A 22,530-nucleotide genomic window follows, 5' to 3' on the forward strand; every position below is an offset into this window, starting at 1 on the left:
ATTTTAAAATAAATCTCACTGGCTTTCTTCTGTTTGGTAACTCCAGGACAATGATAACTATAGTGTTTCCAAACATCCCAGAGTAGCAATCATACCCTATTCTGGCCTCTGAGAGGTGTTAAGCTTATCCTCCTAATTATAAGTCTTTCTCTGCTATTACCACCTCACCATTAACTCTCTAAACTAAATAGTAGTTTTGAGGAAATAAAAATAGATGTAAGGTAGTACTTTTGCTCAAAGTTTGGCTACAATGGATGAGAAAGACAAGTCATTTTGTTTCTGTGTATAATAAACATCTTTACCTTGTAAAAATAAAAGTTACTTTTACTGTATTTTGACTAACAAACTCTAATTTAAGCTTTTTCTCAGAATACGGCTTTCTTGCTTTATTTCACAACCGTGCTGCCCCACAGAACACAGGACACATTTGTTATATCAAGTTTTCTAGTACTTGGGGGAGGGGGGTAAAAAGTCAAACAAAACAATAACAAAAAAACCTCCAATACTCAATACATTATCAGTATAACATAGTTAATTTAAATATAATATAATCAAGTATTTTACATTCTTTACATTCTTTTCTTGGTACAAACTTTTCACAAGCCAGTATGTATTTTACACTTTAAGGCAACATTCAGAAGTGGACACATTTGAAGTGTTTAAGAGCACATGTGGCTAGTGGCTTTTGTACCAGCCAGCATATTCTAAACTTTCGGAAAAACAGAGGTTTAGTTCTGTAAGTCCAGATGCTTTACAACCTTTCAGTGCACAGGACCTTCAAGTGAACCACATATCTTGGGAATATATTTTGTTCACTTCCTCTCCTTTCCTGATCATCATATACATTTGCCTTCTCTAATGCCCTTTAGAGCATTCAATAAATACATAAATAAACCTCAATTGTCCATTTATTTGGGCTGATTCCAAGCAAGATCTAAGATGCTCTTTCGTCCGCACATCTATCACCAAGCAGAAAGCCAGAAGGTGCAACAAGACCTTTCTGCTTCCATAAATAGACAGATCAAACACAGGCCTGCGGTACGGTGACAGTCATGAGTGCATGGTAACAGTTTACCTTACAATGACAACAGAAAACATTATATAAGAACAGTTCACTCTTCCTCAATAGAAACTATCACTGCCACTACATGCTTCTCCCCACCCCCTCCACCCTCAAGGAGAAACCTTGAGGTAATCTCTTCCTGCTCTGAACAGAACCAAGTGTTTAATTTCACAGGAATTCTGTGCCCTGAGCAAGAACAGAACATAAGAATCAAACTTTAATGAATTCCACTTGGAGCCTGCCTCCAGCGTGGAAGGGCACACACAAACAGCAGTATCCCAGGCCGTGTAACACTTCGCTTTCTCTCCTGGCATGTACCCGACACGTGCTTCGTAGGCTCTCATTTGCTCTCAGTTCCAGCAGGAAAATATTCAATGAAGCTTACATGAGCTTTGTCTAAGTCTCTCCCAATAATAAAATGTGGCAATGAGGTCTTCAGGGACAGTGTAATTATAAAACAGATGAACAGGTTTTCTGGGGCTGACCTAACCTGTTCTATAAACACAGCAGTCAGCTTCGTAGTTCTCACCGAGGGAACTCCGCGTTAAACAAAGAGGTATAAAAACTTTAAGTCTAGATTTGAAAAAGGGCCTAACAGTAATAAAAAAAAAAAAGAAAATGTAACCCCCTATGGCTACACAGAACAGGAACACTGCACCATGATAGGTTTCGGGAAAGCTGGTTTAACTGTCACCAACTTTTAGAAGGGCTAAAATGGAAGTGACAGCCACGTGCTTTCTCCAGCTATGAAATAATGTATTGTCTTGGGCTCCCAACTATGTATCTCTAACACATGGTCTGTACTGCACTAAGTCCTTCAAAGATCTGTAGTCCTTGAAATTTCATTTATCATGTCTTGGTGGTCTGAATTTTATCTGGAAAAATAAGACCAGAAAACAACACCAACACTCGAAAGCCAGAGAAGAGAATGCCGACCCTTAGCCCGGTGTAGAAAAGTTATGCCCTAAGTAAGTTCTTTGTATAAACACTATGTTGAAACCCAGGAGGGAGGAATAGCATGTCCATCGGTGTACTATTTCAAAGCACGTTGCAGAAGGCCTGCAAATCCAAAGGCCATAATTATGACTTCCCTCTTCGTGTATTAATTTGTTTATGAAATTCCTCAGAGTATGGCAGACTTTATTAATCGTTTGCTCGGCCTGTGTCTGTGTCGGTGGGCACCGAAATCTAAGACAGCGGCAATAACCCCCCAGGCCGCTTCCAACTTTGTTTTTAATCCTGGGGACATAGACTCCACGAAACCCAACTTAGCATCCCAGCAGCCAAATAGGCTACACGCCAGAGACAGAGAGACTTAAGAACACACTGAAGCTTGTCTCAACACCCCTGTAGCTGTAACACGCTGCGGGCTAGTCAGGAAGGCTTCGGCTCCATTTTTATATATGTAATCTTTTGATTCTCATGTTACAGGCTCTGGAATCAAAATATTCTAATGAGACATTACTAACGATAACAGATTCGGGCTTTTTTTTTTTTTTAGGAGGTTGAGAGAAGGCTACATATTTTCTTGGTTTTTGTCTTTAAAAAAAAAAAAGTCCATATGCTGACTACTTTTCATGAAAGCAATTCGACCAGCCTACTGCGGCTCCGCCCTGGAACGCTCTATACTTACTTTTCTTACAGTTTTTTTTTTTTTCTTTTTTGAGTGACGCACTACAAAACGACCAGAAAGGGAGGAAAAGCGGCAGCCCTCTAAAGCAGGGCGTCTTCCGCCCTGTAAACTTGGCAAAAAGCACACTGGACTGAAATACAGCACTCTCCATATAAGGCAGCCCAGCTAAACATGTCATGCGTAATTTATGGGTGGCAGGCAGAGCATTAACCTCTGCGTGCACATACTTGGCCCACATGAAGCCAGCGCTGGATGGCAGCCCCCCGGCAGGAGGATGCGGGCGCGGCCCGGGACCCGCGCAGCCGGTGGCCGTCCCCGCCGTCCCTGGCAGAGGTCACCGAGTTCAGAGCACTCGGCCACGCACCTGCCCCCCGTTCCCCGGCTGCCAGTCCCGGCTCGCAGCGCCCCCCGGGTACCCGCAGCGAGGCGCGGGGCCGGACCGGGAGCCGCAGCGCGCCGCCGCCCCCGTGCGGGCCGGGGACCCCCAGAGCGCCACCCCGGGTCGCCGCAGCGCCGCCCGCAGCGCCGAACAATGCGCGGCCGCCCCGCCACTCACCTCTCACGTGGCCGTGCAGGCTGCCCGCCGGGGCCCCGACTGCCCGGGGCATTGTGGGATCGCGACTCCGGGATGCCCGCCACGGGAATGGAAACTGGCCGGGTCGGGTCACGGGAGCATGGCGAGCGCCCCGACTCGTCGGGCAGCGGCGAGAGACTGTGGCATGTCGCCGTGCAGCCTCTTATCGCCGCGCGCCGGTTTCCGCCGCTGCGCGGCCCCTCCCCCGCGCCGGCCCCGCCAGGAAGGCGCGCGGACGCGCCGAGCTCCCACGCGCAGCCCCGGCCCCCGCCCGCCTGTCCGCCCGCTCGCCCGGGCCCGCGCCGCCGCTTACCGCCGCTCCGGCTCCGAGGGCTCGGCAGCCAGCCCGGGAGGCCCGCAAGGTTAGACGAAAGGTTAGAGTCAGCGGCCGGGCCTGCCGGGGCAGAAGCGCCGCACCGCCTGGAACCTGGAGGGCGAAGGGCGGGAAAGAAGACGCAAGGGTGTTGGTGGGGGATTTTCCTCCAGCAATCAGCACTCCACAGTTTCGGAGTTCTCCGGGAAAACGGATCGTCTCTCAAGCACAAACACAGGCCACCCTCCCATCTAATCAGTAAATCAAACTTGCAACTGAAAGGCTCCCTGACTTCCAACTCTGCAGTGTGGTGTGCAGAAAGCAGGGCTCCCTCTTTTAAAATAAAATAACATCTTAGGAGATGCAGAAGTACTCCCACGCAAACAAGCCCTGGGCAACGGCCTGAGCTAATGAAACCCCAGCCCCCTAGTTCACTGGGTGCTGTCCTGTAACTTGGCTTTAAATGAAAAGAATCCTGGGTTTCTGAGAAGAGATAAAGTTTGAAGATTTGCGGACGGGATTTCCTGTTAATTTAAGGAATTCTGATAACTTGGTCAAGGATGCTTTTTAACTAAAAACGTTTGTTCCGCGGTTTGAACGTGATTCGAGGGAGATGCAAACTCAAACCGTAACAGGATTTCTCCCTGCATATTTGTACTGAGAGGGTGAGGCCGTCTTTCCCAGGAGGAGTAAAAATGTCAGGAAAGGTGTTAGGTGCGCAAGTGGTTTGCAGAAGTACTGGTCACAGACCCGAGTAACAGATCCTGTGCTTGGTCCACGGAACACTGACTTAATCCTGCTTACTGATCCCTTCCTGAACTAATTAATTACCTAGCGCCACTTCTCAGCGTTAATCATTAAAAGTCCCCAAGTCCCCAACAATGGAAACAATGTAGAATTGACACTAACATTTTCTCAGCCGACAGGGACAGGGAGTTTCTAACTGACAATTAGTAACCACCATAGCCCTGGGACTTCCTTTCTTCTCAGTATTTATTTCAGCAGCTGGGTGGAATGTGGGCTATGGCAGAGATGTTAAGGATAGGTGGGATGGGGGTAGGGGACCTTAGCCAAGGATTGTGCTGTGTGAGCAGCCTTCTGCCTGCTGGATAGATAGATGCTATGATGATAGACAACCCAAAATGAGCCCGAGACAGGGAGGGAAGGGGGTCCCTGGAGGAATTTCATATAACGAGTGCCTTGAAAGACGTGCAGGAGTTAGTAAGATAAGAGGAGAGTCGAAGGGCTAGCGAGATGACTCGTTCTTAAAGAAACGTGCTCAAGCCTGAGGACCTGAGCTGAAATTCAAAGCACCCAGGCCAGGTTCTGTAATCAGAATGCTGGAAAGGAGGTAGAAAACGGGAGGTACTCAGAGACTATTGGTCAACACTGACTTCAAGACTCAATGGGAGACATTCAAAAACTAAAGTAAATTTCAAAAGAGACCTGATGTGGACTCCCGGGCTTCACATGTACGCATACAGAGGCACAGGGAGTTGGATGGAGGTAGGCCTTGCGACAGTGGAGAAAAGAGCAGAGAACGTGCAAGAAAAAAAAATCTATCTGTTAAGTTCCCCGTAGAATGACTACATTCATCTTTTCTAACCCTTCTGTCAAAGGAAATTGAAGTATAGGCAGGAGAGGAAGCCACGAACTTCAACTTTACTCAGAAAACCATGGTGAACTAGTTTGCAGGACCAGGGAGATAGGGAGGAGTCTGGACTTGCATTCTAGAAAGGTCTTTGGCAAATGCTTAGAGGGTGACTAGTAGTATTCAGGGATGTTGGCAGAGGAAGGGTGAATGGGTGTAGGCACTCTGGAAAAGTGACTCATGCAGGGACTGAGGAAGGGAGGGGCTTTGGGAGACTCCCAAGGTCCTCGTTTAGCCACTAGATTGCTGCTGGCCTTTCAATTGCTTCCTATTTTCTGCCAACAGAAAAAGCCCTGACTTCCTGATAAGATGGCTACCTTTGTACCTACTGTGGTAGCACCCCGTGCCTCTCTGATCAGACAGTTCGGTGAGCTTCAAGACCTCCTGTTTGGGAAATTAATTTACAGTTATGCTCAAACCTCTTTCTCCTTCCAAGTTAGAGACTTCCTGATCTTTTTTTTTTTTTCATGTGCTAGAAAACATGCCCTTTGCAACTGAACATAGTAAAAAGCAGGACTTTGAACCTATGCGTGGTACAAGACGGGAAATTGTCTGCTCGAACTCTGCAGGTTGGGGAACTTCTAAAAACAAAAGAAACATTGAAACAGACACGAATTTTGTTTCACCAAATAGAATAAAAAGGAATTCAAGAAAGGCAATTTTAATGTTAGAAACAATGGAATAAACATTCTAGTAAAGTTTTTTTAAAAATGTTATTTTACAAGATAAAGAGAAAAAAGAATGCTATGATGTGTCATTCAAGCCAATCTAAACCTTAGAAATGAGCCAAAATAGATTAAAGTCTGAAACAACATTGCCAGCGAGTAAGCCTAACCTGTTATCATTTAAACTTTTGAACCACTGAAGCAAGCATAAAGCCATATGATAAAAATATTAAACCATGTTGCTTTCAACTACCAATAACCATCAAGTCACTTTTCAAATTGTGGAAACTACTAAAAAAAATCATGATTGTAACCAAAAGCTAACAGCCCCCCATTTAGAATCTACCAATACTTCTTCAGTGCCGAGAGGCCATTTAGGTTTTCTCATACACTGTGAGGTGATGTTCGAGTTTTCCAACTCAAGAATGCACACATCCATAAGCACGAAGTGGCGGTCATTTTCAGGAAGAAAGGGAAATTACAGAAACAGTTTCAGGTGAAATAAAACTACATTTTCTAGGTAAAGGAAAAAAGTATCCACGGCAGCTTCCTGAACTGTCTCAGTTCTTTCCAGTCTTCATTATACCAATGAGTTCCAGCAATACTACAGTCAGGGGACATGGATTCTGCAGATAATATCAGCTCCTTATTTTCCAACAATATAGATTTTAAAAAAAACCAGTAACATTTATCTTTCTCAGCCTAATGGAAGTCTTTAAAACCCATGTAAGAGTGTTTGTGTTATATACTGTTCTTTGTCCTATATGGCGCATTCACGCTCAGCAGTTCCCACTACTGCCTTTCAATATAATATCTTCTCTGCCTCCTCCTTCCATAGTCTCCAAACCCAAGAAAGATGGTTGTAAAAGCAGAAATATAAAAACCTTCTAAAGCACTTATCTATAATTTATTTTAATATAGCATGATAAAATAATTATCTATAATAATATAGTTACATAATATATAATGATATAATATAATATATGATATGATAATACTGATTAAAATAATTGATTGTGTGACAGTATTAAAACTGGGACCTGAATTCAGTCCCTACACTTCCTTATCATCTTAAGTAAAAATAGTTAAGAGAAGAAGCTTCTAGAAGTAACAGAAACACTGAAAACATCTTGTATGGAGAATCACTGTTAAGCCTATGTATTTGTACCTATGTTATATTGCATACCAGGAAAAAGGTAACTTCTTCTGTATTTTTAATTCAAACTTGTTCACAGCTGAATTTCTATACTTGACTGACTTATATGAATCTATTTATTTGTCTCTTTATCTTCAAGGATAATTACACATTTCACACAAAAAGTTCTTTTAATGCCCATTATCTAAATATAGATAACATATCTTAGATATTATACAATACAACATGAAACATATACTGGTTATTGTATGAGTTGTAAAAATATTTCATATAAAATCCATATATTTTTAATGTTTATAAAATTAGAACACTTCAAATATTGATTTAATCACATACTTTCTAAGTTACCTAAAAGTTAAATCTTGTGTATAACTATTTGAGGATATATCAAAATGAAGAGTTTAGTAGCATAGAATGGTAGTAAAGACCGAAGGTCGGAACTATTGGCCTGTTCTCGGGAGAGGAGGACAGTGTCATTGAAGCAGAGGAGGACTGGCATTGGTGCTGTCTATCTCTTAGTTCTCCTTGTCCTCTGTGCTTAAGACAATGGAAACAATATGAAGACCTATCATAGACCCGTTTCCTCTGTTTAATGTGAGCATCAACTGCTTTAGGCTTCTGAGTGCTCTTCCTTCTCTGTTTTTCCTTCTTTCCCTTCTCTCATTCTTTTGTCCATCCTTCTTTTCTTCTTTCCATATAGAAAATACTCCCCCCCCCCCCGCACACAAAGCTTCCATTCATTGTACAAGTATTTAGTGAGCATCAGCTTAACCAATCAAGCATTTCTAGGTTCTGTGGTTAGAAGTGAACACAGAGGAATCACTTTCCTCACAGGGATGGGGGGTGGCCGGGAGAGACAAGCAACAAACAAATATATAAAAGGAAAGCATAGGGATAATTGTATATGCAGATGAGCAGTTCTAAGTAAAACAAAGCAGACAGAGGAATTGTATTATGTAGAATAAATCCAGACTGAGGTGGCCATGTCCTGAGGAAAGAATGGATTCCCTGGGAAAACAAAAGGCATAAACTCTTTGTGGGACAGGCTGGGGGCAGGTAAACAGAAATGGGCTGCCTAACCTCAAGGCATTTACAGTTAAAGGAGAGAACGCAAGAATCAGAAACGAAGCACTCAGGAACCGCAAAGCTATGACCACAATATTTAGCCTCTGTGGGACACATGGGTGAGCTGGTTGTATTAGAGGTGAGATGGGCAGCCACACGTGGCCCTAAAGATGACTGGCTTGTTCTCCCCTGCCATCTGGTATGGTCTAGTCTCAGAGCAGAAGGCAGGAAGTGCCTGAGTGCTGAGAATGAGCAGTGCTATCAAGAAAGGTAAGTGGAAGCAAGCGGCAGACAGGGCAGCCACAGAAAGGGATTTGGTTAAACACCTTTAGCAATATAGTCCTGCAAGTGCAGTGGATTTATTCCTTAGAATTGAAGAAAATGCAATAGTCACCTCTTTGCTCTGAGGCAAGTAAAACATGATGTTTCTATGTGCAGCCAATCTCTTACTTCGGACCAACACAACAAAGAAAATTCAGAATTACTGAAGACAGAATTTCAGAATCCATTCAAGTAGTCAGTATGCATGCAGCCCATGGACTAAAGCAGGGCATCTTCTTCACCTACTTTCCATCTTCTTCTTTGAGTCAGGGTGTCTCAGTCAAACCCAGAGATCACTAATATGACTAATCCAGCCCACCAGATTGATCCAGAGAGCCAGAGTCCCTGGCTTCTCAGTAGCAGCCTTACAGGCAGGCTGGTAGGCCCACCGTGCTTTTGTGTAGGCTCTTGGGTTCTGAGCTCCATTCCCCATGCCTGCTGCTTATGAGACAAGGCATCCTAGCTTCTTCCTTTTGTTGTGATGTAACCTGACAGAAAGCAGCCTACAGGAAGGAAGGGCTGACTTGTTGTACAGTTGTACTCACAGTTCATTATTGCAGGGATTTCTAGCAAATAAAATGTACAAAGGGGAATAAGAAAGAGGTAGCAGTGTAACTTGGGCCTTCACATGTACAGTTGAGAGCAGAAACAATAAACACATCCTTGCATGTTTGCTCTCAGCTAGCTTTTCCCCTCTCTTAGAACGTCTGGGACCTTGCCAGAGAGTGGTAGCCCACAGTGGGCTACTCTTTCACATACCAACTAACAATCTAGTCAGTCACTCTCAGACATGGTCAGGCCACCTCCTCTAGACTATTCCTCATAAAGTGTCTCAGGTGATCCTAGGTTATGTCATGCTGACAGTTAAGAATGACCAGCACACATGCTCAACCAGCATACTCTGCGAGCACTTTAGGCCCTGAGGCATCTCTCCACCCCAGTTGAAATGTCTGATACAACCGTATGGAACGAACAAATGCCACCCGTCATGTCAAGCACATCGTCATCATCTTCAAATAATAGCGTAGAGGCTGTAGAGTCGCTCCTCTGACCAGGGAATAAGACATCAAGCCTCCTGTTCTGCAGAATTCTACCTGGAATTCCCAAAATCTTGAAATAAAGAGTCAGGTATGGGAAATTTTTTAAACCAACGTATCTAAGATAAAAGCGTGTCATGGGGGGAAAGGCTGTAATTAAAATAATAAACTATGTAATATTGGCATTTTAGTAACTAAAAGATACAAGATTAAACATGAAACAGGTAGTGGGGAAGCCAAAGTAGATATTTTATCTATTTCTGCTTATGCTATGTAATTCTATGTGATGCTGTGAAGCACTTTCTAGTATGCGAACATTTATGTGGTATTGCCTAATACGGAATTTCTTGGCAATTTTTGTTAGTATACATATATTAATAAATATTTTGGATTATAGTACACAAATGAACTAAATTTTATATATATGTATGCATGTATGTATATAGATTTTTAACACTGTTCATTGTAGAAAAATCTGTGACCTTTTTCCTTAAAGATATGACCACAACCTTATTAATTCTTAAAGCTGATACTCCTAAATATGACAATAACCTGGGTTATTTTTCATCCCTGAAGTATATTCTAATGGGTATCTGTTTATGCTTAGCATTCCTTTTTGATTTTATAGTATTCTATATCTCTGTCCTTTTTCATTCCTTTGTTTTCTCTCTCTCTCTCTCTCTCTCTCTCTCTCTCTCTCTCTCTCTCTGAATCATCCGCTGTAGCATCTTATTACTTCTTACTTTTCTGGCATCCTGGAAAGGCTTAAAATGTCTTTAAGCCATGTCTCAAGGGATGTCTTAATTCTTGACTCTGAATAAGGAAAAAAATCACTATCACCTCACAAATTGATACAAGTTTCATAGACACATTCTTTCCACTTTACCTTGTTCAAAAGCATGTAGACGGGGAGATATGATTATAAAGTATTGTTATTTAGTGTGTGTGTGTGTGTGTGTGTGTGTGTGCATGCATGTATGTGCACATGTGTGTATTTGCCCAAAGAAGTCAAATCTCTCCCGTTTCCTGAAACTGGAGATTTTAGCAGTTGTGAGCTCCCTAACACCGATGCTGGGACCCAAACTTGGCTGTATGTGCTCTTAACTGCTATATCTCCATCCCTCAATTTTAATATCAGTACACTGGCCATGGCTTATTAATCCATCTAACAATGATGTATTGATCCCTGACAATATGTGAGGATCGGTGACTGGCGCTGAAGCAGCGGAAGTTTTTCTGTCTTCCTCGAGGTGTTCTCTCAGTCTGGAGCTGGGGAGAATTTGGGAGAGAATAAAGATGGAGAAGCATGTAGCAAAAGCAGCAACTCAGTTACTTCCATGTTTATCGCAGTAAGCAGGTGGCAAGGAGGACAGGCCTGGGCAAGGCCTTGGTCCTCATGGGCTTCTAAGCCACTGGTAAGGGGTAAAATGATTCAACAATTCATGGCAGAGGAAAAAAAATCAGAGAAAAGTCATGAAGGGTCAAGAGACAGACAAGTGACTTGGTCAGATGCATACTGCTAACGCTCACTGCCCTGCCATGTGAAGTGGCAGTTTGGGTTTCAGAGTCATCATATTGCCCTATGTGTGCTTGTCATGCTTATATCCTGGAGGCTGGGCTGCCAGACAGCAGCATCCTAGCATTTCTGCTGTAAGTCTCAAAGCACCTTGCAGCTTTCTCTCCTCCTCCTGAAACCTAAGTCACAAATCTTTTGGGGGTGACAGGAGATTATCTGATCAAAGTCATTTGCACTAAGGCAAGGATGGAGGCTTGCCTTCACAAAGGACAGCTTGTTAGCCCTAATGAACTGCTAAGAGGGGTAACTTTGTGCATCCTGGGGATGCCCCTTCCTTCACAGGCTCCCCACCATGCTTCTCACCCTTTCTTCCCGGCTGAAATAAAGGGATTAGACGCTGATGAATCCTTAGACATCCTGACATGACTTTGAACCTCTCAGAGGCAGACAGGATGCTATTAGAAATTGGGTAACTAAAATTAGGCCTAAGGGCTCTCAGCCTTTTGGGTCAATATAAAAAAGCCTAGACTAACAGAATCAATTTTCTGGGAGTCATCCCTGCATATTGACATCATAAAGCCCCCTAGATGGTTCCAGTGTATGGCCTACTTTCTGCTGAGCCAGAATTCAGAAATGGAAGTCATTCGGGATCAGGAGCAATCCATTGGCATGTTCCATTTCAACTTGTGATGGGTAAGATTTAGTTGAATCAATAGAAACAAACAGTGGTCGTATCTGTGGGAAACTAGTTTGGGCAAAGTGGTGCTGATATGCTTCTAGAAGTTGGGGAGTTAGGATAGCTGTGGAGAGCAGAACTGGTGAAGGAAGAGTACATGTAGTTGCATACTTGCTTCTCAATGATGCTTCTCAGGCAAACAAAACAGGTGTACTCTATCCGCTATGCAGTAATGGTCTACAGACATAAAACTAAACTAGACCAGCCATTGAGATCACACAGACGATAACCCCACATGTTTGTAAATGCTTAGGTTGCTGTTGCTTTCAGTTCCCTGCCTTATCTCCGCTACAGAAACATATCCCTAAATCCCTTCAAGAGATGTCAGAATATCAGAGGAAGTAAATGTGTCCTGGTACTTCCTTGTGTGCACTTAAAAATAAGTATTCAAAACCACTTTGGTATATGTTACTACATTTTATAAATTTACTTAACACATTTATATATTTAAATCATACACAAAACTTAATAAGAAATGCCTCACTTGATTTCTGTTGAAGTTTTTGTTGCAGATTTTAACACACAATGCTGTGAGTTTGCCATCAATCCAGATGACCCACCGGCTGGAACAGGGTTGATCTGAATGCCCATGCTTCCTCAAAGGGCGTCAAGAGCACAGAATTACAATAAATTAACCCTGCAGCTTCCCTGCGCTGTGCATCCTTAGACAAGGAGGAGCTTTCTTTTTCCTTTCCAGACTTTTCAAGTTGTAGCTTACCAGGTCACCAGACAATGAGGCACTTTCATGCTAGAAGTTATTGCCATCAGCTTTCCTATCTGGGCTACAAGAAATGGAATGGTTGGCATAATCTCAGCTTCCCCTAGAGGCTGTGGGCACAGGGCCAACAAGGGTAGGCTCTGAGCACCTTGAAAGACACAGTCTAGCTGTGCCAATGACTTTGAAGCCGTAAGTTATGACCAGTTTTAGAAATATGTGACTGTATTTGTAATATGTGAGAGAAATGCGTATAACTAATGGGTCTAATCAGACAATTTTTTTTTTGAAAGTATACTTTTTTTGTTTCTGGTTGCTTTTTTTTTTTTGAGACGGGGTTTCTCTGTGTTACAGCCATGGCTGTTCTGGAACTTCCTTTGTAGACCGGGCTGGCTAGAGCTCAGAGAAATCCACCTGCCTTTGCCTTCCTAGTGCTGTGATTAAAGGTGTGTTCCACCATGGCAGGCCCAAGAGTGTATTAGGTAGATGTGTGTGTGTGTGTGTGTGTGTCTGTGTGTCTGTGTGTGTGTGTCTGTGTGTCTGAGTAAATGCATGTGCACTACACATGCGCAGGAGCTCTCAAAGGTCAGAAGAGTCATCATCATCATCATCATCATCCCCATCTTCTCTTGCATCAGATTCAAACAAATTTCTAGACTTATAGACATATGAATCACCAAAATATGTATCCTACACATCTAGCTGCCCGAAGCCCCCTTCTTTTCTAGGGCAGAATTCTATTACTAGTTGCAGGAAAGAGTGGGTACTTCTGTAAGGAGTCTGTACAGTCTTCCAGGCAAGCTCATCAGCACTCTGTGGCTGATCACTTGGACTACTGCACGCTGTCCCTTACTGTGTTTTCTGGTGTCAGTTTCATTCATGTTGTAAAATCATTCTTTTAAAACTGTGACATCAACAGACAAACACTGCTTCTCTTTAATATTTTCGAGGACTATAACATGTAAGCTTTGAAATGATATTTGGGAAAAAAAAAGAATATCCAATTGTGTTATCTTTTGTTTTGTCATAGATAATAGTGCTTTTAAAAATTGTTTGTCCTTGATGTAGTTACCATTTATCTGTTCCTAGATATAAGGTAATCTGTGCTTATTTCAAATAATATAACAAGTGCATAGAATAGGGGTGTATTGAATCTTTTCATGGCAGCACAGTAGAGATATTTATGCGCGATTATTCTCAACTAGTCTATAACTGCCACCCACGAGCTTACTCCCATGCAGAGATAAGTTCCTTCCACAGTTTCAGACGCCCACTCTCCGCAAAAACACTTTCCTGCCTGTCATCTATCCTTTACAATTAAATAAAGTAAAAGCTAACTGCATGAAAGAGGCTGGCCACGCTGCTCCTTCTGCAGCAGTGCTTTCTAAGGGCCGTTTAAACTAGAAACTGAGTCGAGACACCTTTTCCCATGGGGAAATCTTTGAAGTCTGTTTATCCTAGCAAAGTCCTAGTGGGTCTGTCTGCTAGAAACCAAAAGTAATTATCAGGGTCCCCAAATACCAAGCACTTCATGAAGGCACCGAAATAGTGGCTTTGCTAGATCAGTCTTGAGCATGTATAGATAAAAGGTACCTTTGGCCTGACACCCTGCTTGTACATAGATAACAGCCTAAAGAATTAAGAAACAGAAGCACACACGTACTTGTAGCCTAACCAGAATTGTCCTCACTGAGAAGAAGTAGCCAAAGACAACATTTTATTCGCCCGTAAATAAGTGCTCAGCGATTCAGGCTGAGCACTCACAATTGGAATTCCTGGCAACAGGTGTCCACAGGCTGAATACAGCACTTGAAACATTTTCCACTGGTAAGAGTCCCTGGCCTGCTGGCTTGTCTTTGGCCTCCACAGGTAGCAGGGCATACCTGTGCCACTTCCCTAACATGGTGGACCTGGAATTGCCTGTGTATGCAGCAACAATTCTGTCGGAATCAGATCAAGAAATTGTGGCCCTTTGTTTAAGGAAGTACCAAGGACATTGGTTCCTGTAAGCAAAGACTGCACATGTGTTTCCCAGCCGCCCAGACCCAAATAATGCTCCCATTTTTGTGTGTCTAGAAGCCCTCTTTAATTTTTTCTTAAGCTTTTTTAGGTCTTCAGTAGATCCAGGCCCTAGACGATGGGCACCATTATGTAAGCGAAGACTGCATGTTTGTTTCCCGGTCGCCTAGACCTGAATAATACTCCCATTTTGGGGGATCTAGAGGTTCTTGCACAGTAAAGAGGAATAGGATCAGACAATCTCAAGTTGCAGTTTCCAGTGGATGCTATACACCTCTAATCTGTGAAATTATGACTGGAAATGACTTCATGATTGGACCATCAATAAATTATAGTTGTTCTTGTTGTTTTTGAAATGGGAAGTAATTATGAATTTTAAAATAGAAAATTTTTTTAAAAAAATCATAGTGCCTATTAAACTTCACATCTGTTCAGAATGTGAAGACTCGAATCACATTCCAAAGTTTAAGAAAGATTCAGCGATGGATTGTAAGGTAGTCCAGTCATAGGGATAGAGGTTACTTAAGGTCTGCTAACAGATCAGTGGGATATACTTAACAGATGGCAGAATATTTTCTTCAATGAGATATAATTGAGAAACTTCACTCTGGTCCTGCCCCCCAACACCACCAGTGCTTGAGTCAAACCTGGGCCTTTGCCTAAGTAGAGGAAGCATTGCATTGCTCTCCATTGTCCAATGCACACCTTTCATTTATCCAACATTTCTTACCTGCCTTATGAGCAAAAATATGAGAAGACAAGTCAAACTAAAACAAACAAACCTACCAGTTTAAAGAATACCGTGATAGGCAGTTGCATGGGGATCACTTTCTTTGGGACATAAGGGGTTTATTATATGTCATTTATTTATTTATTTATTTATTTATTTATTTATTTATTTATTTGTATACACTCAAGGAATTTGGGCCAGGATAGAAAATTCAGTCACCTTTTGGTGTCTTTTATGGAACATGAGTATAGCAGCTGCTCAGAACTCTGAGAGGGAAATAGTGGTTGTGTTGCTAAGGAAGCATTGTACCAAATGCTTGTGTCACAGGAATGAACGACTCCCCAGTAATAATTCAAGTTTGAAAGGTATTCTTTTCTGACTTGGTGGATTTCTAATGAGCAGGAGGAACAAAGCCAAATAAGACAGGTGATGAGGGCTCTTTACTTTTGGGAAGGCATCCTTGGCAGATACTGCTAAAAGACACTCACCAGTGCAAGCTAAATTGCTGGGCTTCAAGGCACGTGCTCCTCCTGCCTCCTCTTCCTCGTATCTAGTTCATCTCTACACATGTGTGCACTCTTGTTATTCAACTGATATAGCTTACATCAACATCTGAAGGTGTATGCATTTATCACGCACAACACAGGTTTCTTGAAATGAGACATTTTAGAATTGTACTATCCAGCTTGTTAACATATATGACTTTTCATAGTTGCCATTTGTGTGTGATGAGTACATTTCATATCAATTATCTTAAGTACCACCTCACTCTATTTAGAATCATGTATCTTAAGTACCACCTCACTCTGCTTAGAATGACTATTATCAGAAAGACAAAACATAACTGTTTTTGTTCAGGTTGTGGAGAAAAAGGAATCCTTTGCACCGCCAGTAAGGATGTGAATTAGCATTGCACAGTATGAAGGGGCCACACAAAACTGAAAATGAAACTTGTATATGATCCAGCAGCCTTGCTACTTCCTGTATATGCAAAGAAAACACATCAGCGTTCTGAAGAAATACAACACTGTTATGTTTGTTGCTGCACAACTTAAAGTAGTCCTTGCGGTATCAACCTGAGCATTTGTCAATGGATGCAAGCGTGAAGAAAGGGCATAGCATTCCAGCTGCAGAAAATGCAATGTTTTCAAACTCCTTTGTTTCTGGATCATTGTGCTCTAGCCAGAAAGTGCCCTAAGTATCATTATGTCCTCTCCTACCCAGTGTAGCTATTCATGGGTTTATTCTCCCACACGCATGCACTTGGGATCACATAAGCCCTTTGTATTAAGGAAAAATATGGTAATATGGTGAATCGTCATACCAGATAGAACTATGGCTGGATGGAATACATTGATCAATTAGCTAGTAAGCTCTTGATATCTCTGTTGAACCTGTACAAAAGTTTTGTTATGGCTTTTTCTATATATTTAAAGGGTAGCAGGAGTGTTCAAAGCCGAGTTTACAAACTTACGTTGTGTGTGTCTGACTCCCTAAGGAAAGTAATAAGCACAACTCTCTAGCCTACCTAAGGTTATCTTTCTAGCATATACTTCGTCCAAGACCAGTGAATGGAATCTTATTGTCAGATGTTGACTCAAACCAGGAATAGAAGGATCCATATTTCATGCCACTAGCTTTTTAAGTATGAGAAAAAGACATTTTTGGTGTCAGGCACATGGGGATGTGTGTGTTGTGTTTACATGTGCCTGTATGTGATGTGGATGCATGTGTGGAATGTGCAGACACAGTTCCATGTGCATGTTTGTGAAGGCCAGAGATTCACCTCAGAGTTTTTCTTCAGGCACCATGTACTATATTTTTTTCTTTTTATTTAGGGTCGACTAATGGCTCGGAATTTGCAAAGTAGGCTAGACTGGCTGTCCACTGAAGCCCAAGAGATTCTCCTGTCTCCAATGGCCCAGTGCTGGGATTATGGGTGTGAGTCACTATACCTGTCTCTGGGGCTCCAGGCCAGATCCTAGTGTTACATGTGCACTTTACCAATGAAGCCTACTACCCAGTCTGGGCATCTGTTCTTGTGGTCCCTTACTAACTGATATTGAGGTTGTTAGATCAACTAAAAACACACTTTTCATTAAGAAATGCAAATAGCCCCTCCGCAGTTCCCACCCCTCAAGCCTTAGTTCAGTCCAGCTGATGACTTAAAGGTGACTCTTTGGATTGTTTACATCTCTCGGGGTAATTGTAACAATCAGAGGAAATTTATAATCAATACTCACAGAAATAGCATGGTGGCACTACTAGGGTTCAACAGTCATTGACGCTTTGGAAAGAATAAATGAGGGGACCTCAGAGAGGTTGTCTCTTGGGGCTGGAAAATAGCTGTTCCTACTCCATATGCATACAGAAATTAAGATTCAGGATGACCCTCATGTGACACCAGTGTACATATTTTCAAATGACTAGGGTGAGAGTCAGTTATTCTGTAACAATTTTAAATAATTTTAAGTAAGCTAGCAGATTTAAATAATTTTGAACCCTTTTCACTTTTATCAAACTTGACCTATTACTGAAATTAAAGGGCAAAATGTGTAGTTAACCTCTGAAGGTTAGCCTGTCTTATCTGCAATTCATCTAATACAATAATTTATCTCCAAGGAAACTTCTGACCTGTATCATAATTGCTGCTGCTTCTCACACCCAAGTATTTCCTGGCCTTTGTTAACCAGCAACAATGAATCTTTCAGTGCATTTCTGCCCCAGATCACACATGTATATGTACATCATTGCAAATGTTTGTGCCCAGTATACAACGTTGTCTCTTAGCCCCCGATTTAGAAGTTTCAATCTTTTCTGAGTACCAGTTCAAGGGATTTCTCTGACATGACACTCAAAGACCTAGACTCCATTCTGCTTTCTGATATTTCAAGTTCAGTCCTGCCCTGGACCTGACAATGACCCTTCTTTGATCTTATTATTGCCTTAAATATCATCTTCTTAAAGAGGTGAGCTCAAGTGCCCAGACAGGGAAAACCCCTTCCCCATTGTCTCTGTTATTTAACTCTGCTGAACAGACTGGATATAGTCACTACCCTAAGGACCCTTTGGAAAGTACTGTACATACTTAACTGGTTTTTGCTTTTGGTTTTTTGCATCTTTGGTTTTTTTGAGACAGGGATTTTCTGTAGCTCCAGAGCCTGCCCTGGAACTTTCTCTGTAGACCAGGCTGGCCTCAAACTTGCAGAGATCTACTTGTCTCTGCCTCCCGAGTGCTGGGATTAAAGGTGTGCGCCACCACCGCCCAGCCTGTACTTAACAGGTTTATCCAGTGCTTCTCCCTTCTAGACTGCAGGCCCTTTGAGGATGGACACTGATCTAAATTATTAGCGCTTCTCTGCCTCTAGAACCATTGCTCAAAGCAGAGTTTGGCACATAAGTGCACAGAGAAATGTACTTCAAAATGAAAACCAACATTTTTCACATGAGTCCAAATCGTCACCTCATGCCATTAGTGTCACCTAACAATTCTTGGGGTAGGAATGCTACACGGAAATATGTCTCATATGGCTCCATAGTGAAGTCACCAACTATTAGAACTGCTTCTTACTTCTTTGAATTTTCTCTGAAATTTCTTAATCTCATCTTATCTAATCACTTTATGTAAATGTAGATTTTTCTGCATCTAAATAAATAATGCAGGAATTTCCCTTTAAATTTATAATTTAAATAAATATATAATTATGTCATTTAGAGTGCCATTCTCCAAGAAAGCCTTCACTGTGGACACAGTGCTGACCTACATAGAGCTTCTCTAAGTCAGAGCTGCAAATGTCAGATCCTTGCCTGCGTCCAAACCAGAAGTTGGCCTGCTGTCCTTATCAAACCTAAGTAGTAGAGGCCATGTCATAACGCACTGAAGATTCCAATTGGAGATCAATATGCCAGGATCAAGTCTTGTGACTTTATCCACCAAGCCAATCCCTGAACTTGTATGTTTTTCTTATTTAAGAAAAATGTGAACAATAGCTCTGATTTTACAGAATCGTTGAGAATATTAAGTTGATACATAATATGAAACACCTGAAAAATGATGGTACAAAAAATGTCTAGTACCTCATCATCATCATCACATCCTCCTCCACCTTCTCCTCCTATAATCCTCCTCCTCATCATCATGCTTCTCCTCCGCATCCTTTTCATCCTCATCATCCTCATCCTCCTTGTCATTATCTTGCTTCTCTTCAGCATCCTTATGCTCATCCTTATCCTCCTCTTCCTCCTCTTTATCATCCTCCTCATCCTCATCATCATCTTCATTATCCTTCTCTTCCTCTTTCTCCTCCTCCTCCTCCTCCTCCTCCTTATCATTTTGGGCCTTATAATCTCAAGAGCCAAGGCACATGTTTACCTCTTTCCATTTTACATTTTGAACATACAAGAAAGTCAGTTTCCCTAGAGTAGCTTTGTAATCATTTTCAAAATCAAAACTGGACCCAGGAAGCATTAAAAACCAGCATGCTTAGTCAGGAAAGCATTCTGACAGAGGTTTATGGACAGCCATGACCTCTAACTGTTGAAGAAAAGTATCATTTGGATTTCTTGGTGGTAGGGTGGGTATTAAGTTGGAGACAGTGGGGAAAGCAACACAGAGTATTACCCTGCCCTCTGGGATTCTGAAATGCTAGTGAGAGACACTGTGAACGTGTCTGTTTTTAGCTCAGTGGAAAAAAGCCAACACAGGAAGAGAGAAAGAGAAAAAAAAAAAACCCTGAACATCTTGGTCTATTTACTGTCTCCTGGGGCCACATTTCGGTTTCAGTTCCGTTGACTCAACATGAACAGTTTCTCCACCTGACAACTGCATGGAAGCTTCGAGCACAGCCATAACCAAGGCTTCCCCCAAGCCACCTCGGGATGCAGCTATTTCTATTTTGTGTGGTTGATTTGTATGTGTGACTCAGAAATGGTGAAATATTGGACTTAGTCATCATTTACCTATGAAGCATGGAATACATACTGTACAATTTACTAGAAACTGGGGACATAGCATATATAAATCAGGAGCTTGTGGTCTAGTAAGAAAAAATATACAGAAAAGAACAGACATTTTGAAACAATTTAAAACCAGCCATGGTGGCCCATTCCTTAATCTCAACACTCAGGAGGCTGGGTCAGGTGGATCACTGCAAATTTGAACCCAGTCTAGTTAACATAGTGAGTTCTGGATCTGCCAAGGCGACACAGGGAGACTCACTCTGTCTGAAAAGCAAAATGACAAACAATGAATAAAATTGTATTTGCTATTAATAATAGTAAAGAGGAAGAAAGGAAGAGGGGGACGGAGGGAGGGAGGGAAGGAGGGAGGGAGGAAAGGAAGGAGGGAAGGAAGGAAGGAAGGAAGGAAGGAAGGAAGGAAGGAAGGAAGGAAGGAAGGAAGGAAGGAAGACAGATCCCAGTGACATGTGTGCGCTGCAACCATATTTCCAGCAGTTGGGAGGTTGAGGTAGGAGAATCAGGACCTAGGCTGGTCTGAGCTACATACTGAGGCCGGACCTCAAGCAAATAACAAAAATGAAAGCAAGAAAATGGCAGAGAGCTGTTAGGCAGTCTACTGCAATTAAACAGGAAGCTGGTAATGAGAGACAATGCCTAGAGGAATGTTTGCGCTGAGGTGTGAATAAGCTGTTGAGTCCCAGTGTATGGGAAGAACATGCTGGAGAAAGAGAAATGACACGTGAAAGAACCCTTAGCTGGGAGCATGCCGTAGTTAGAAAATAAAGAATAGAGTAAGGAGAGTAAGCTATGAGGAAGGGTGGGTATGTAGAGAACAAAACAAAGCCTCATCTAAGATTTTGGTTTTCTTCCAAAAAGAGTGAAGAGTTTCTTAGGGGGCTACAGGAACAAAGGCTGCCTTGTTGCGTTATATTGTGCGCACAGTGTGGAAGGAGAGCCCACCCAGACTTGCTTTGGGCCTTGTTCACAATCCCTCCAATAGGTGAAGAGCAGCTGAAGATAAGGACGTCAATCAGCTGAGTAACTGGGATAAGGGTGCTGATTTGTGATAATTACTCTAGCTGGGGCAGAGAGTCACCTGGGTCAATGATCTTGGAACACTGAGGCTGGGTATTGGAAGAGAAAAAAACAAGTAACCTGAGATCGCAGTCAGTAAGTAATGAATGGAAGCTGAAAAATGAATCTTTGTCTCCCTAACACAAACATTAGGTTATGTTTATAGCTATAAATTCACGAGTAGTCTATGGGAGGTCTTAGTAAAGGGGTGTTCTAGTATTATAGATAGGGTGACAGATTTTTTCAGTGTGTATAGAATGTGCAGATTTATGATTTCTAGTTTTCTTCATTACAGAATGGTTTCTGCAAATGTGAGTCCATGTGCACATTCAGCATAAAGAAAAACTGGGGCATTATAAATCAATAAAGTTTTCCAGTATGGCTACAGGTATTCATTTTATTGTCTGGAGTTTTCAGTTTTTTGCAATATTAAAATAACAATTTGATCTAATACAAAATATAAACATGCTAACATAAAAATATTAAAATAAAAAAAACAAATCCCCCAAAATAACTTAAGCAGGTGTTGCTGAACTATAGCCACAATATTTAAGTCAGAATGTATTGAGTATAACTGGCTGTGGCAAGTTGTTGTGTCAAATTGAAAAACAAAGAAAACACTTAACAAATTAGTGAAACTAAAAATAAAATCAAGAAGAATGTAAATGCTAAAATCTCCCTAAAGTAGAACTAAATTGAAACAAGCTTAATTAATAGTAGAGTTGCCCTGATAGGAAAGGGAGTAGAACATAGGAAGGAAGCCCTGAGCCAACTAATTTGTAAACAACTATCTGGTGGTTGTGGGGAGGACGGCAAACAAGAGCACAGAATCTCTGGGTTCTCTTTTCAGTAGAAATTCTGAAATTATTTTCCCTGTATGGTATAGAACTGGGTCAATATATAAGAATGCCAATTTTGTCAGGCCACAGGCATCTCCCCATGAAAGAATAAACAACACACAAAGGAGATGGTAAGAAAAAAGACCTATGAAGATGGATTTACCTAATGATACAGAATGAGCTCAGGTTACCCAAAATATATAGGAATGTATGCACAGATAGGAAAGTTTTCACATGTGTATGTTGATAAATGCATATATACTTTATGTTGATAAATGCATATATACTTTATGTTGATAAATGCATATATACTTTATGTTGATGAATGCATATATACTTATATGTTTGTGTTGGCACATGTGCACTTACACTATTATACCCCACTACAAGGGTCATGGAACAAAACCACTAGAGTGGCAGGGACCATGTCTTATAGCGCCACCAACCAAAGAAATGATGAATGA

The 22,530-nt window shown here is 41.9% G+C and overlaps 1 protein-coding gene across 16 annotated transcripts in view; it reads right to left on the reverse strand.

Moving 5' to 3' along the window:
- Mbnl1 (muscleblind like splicing regulator 1) overlaps positions 1-22,530 on the reverse strand; it is a 169,859-nt gene that overhangs the window by 141,821 nt on the left and 5,508 nt on the right. For 7 of the 16 annotated variants that reach the window (XM_038347457.1, XM_038347456.1, XM_038347445.1 and 4 more), the window contains exon 1: positions 3,253-3,458. The exons of 2 other annotated variants lie outside the window; for them this stretch is intronic. The gene's annotated coding sequence lies outside the window, so the exon portion shown is untranslated. Of the gene's footprint in view, positions 1-3,252; positions 3,459-3,583; positions 3,698-22,530 lie in introns of those variants that run through there. 7 more of the 16 variants (XM_038347438.1, XM_038347439.1, XM_038347450.1 and 4 more) reach the window with 3 other exon arrangements.

The sequence above is a fragment of the Arvicola amphibius genome, chromosome 11 (genome assembly GCF_903992535.2).
Source record: "Arvicola amphibius chromosome 11, mArvAmp1.2, whole genome shotgun sequence".
Classification (NCBI taxonomy): Eukaryota; Metazoa; Chordata; class Mammalia; order Rodentia; family Cricetidae; genus Arvicola; species Arvicola amphibius.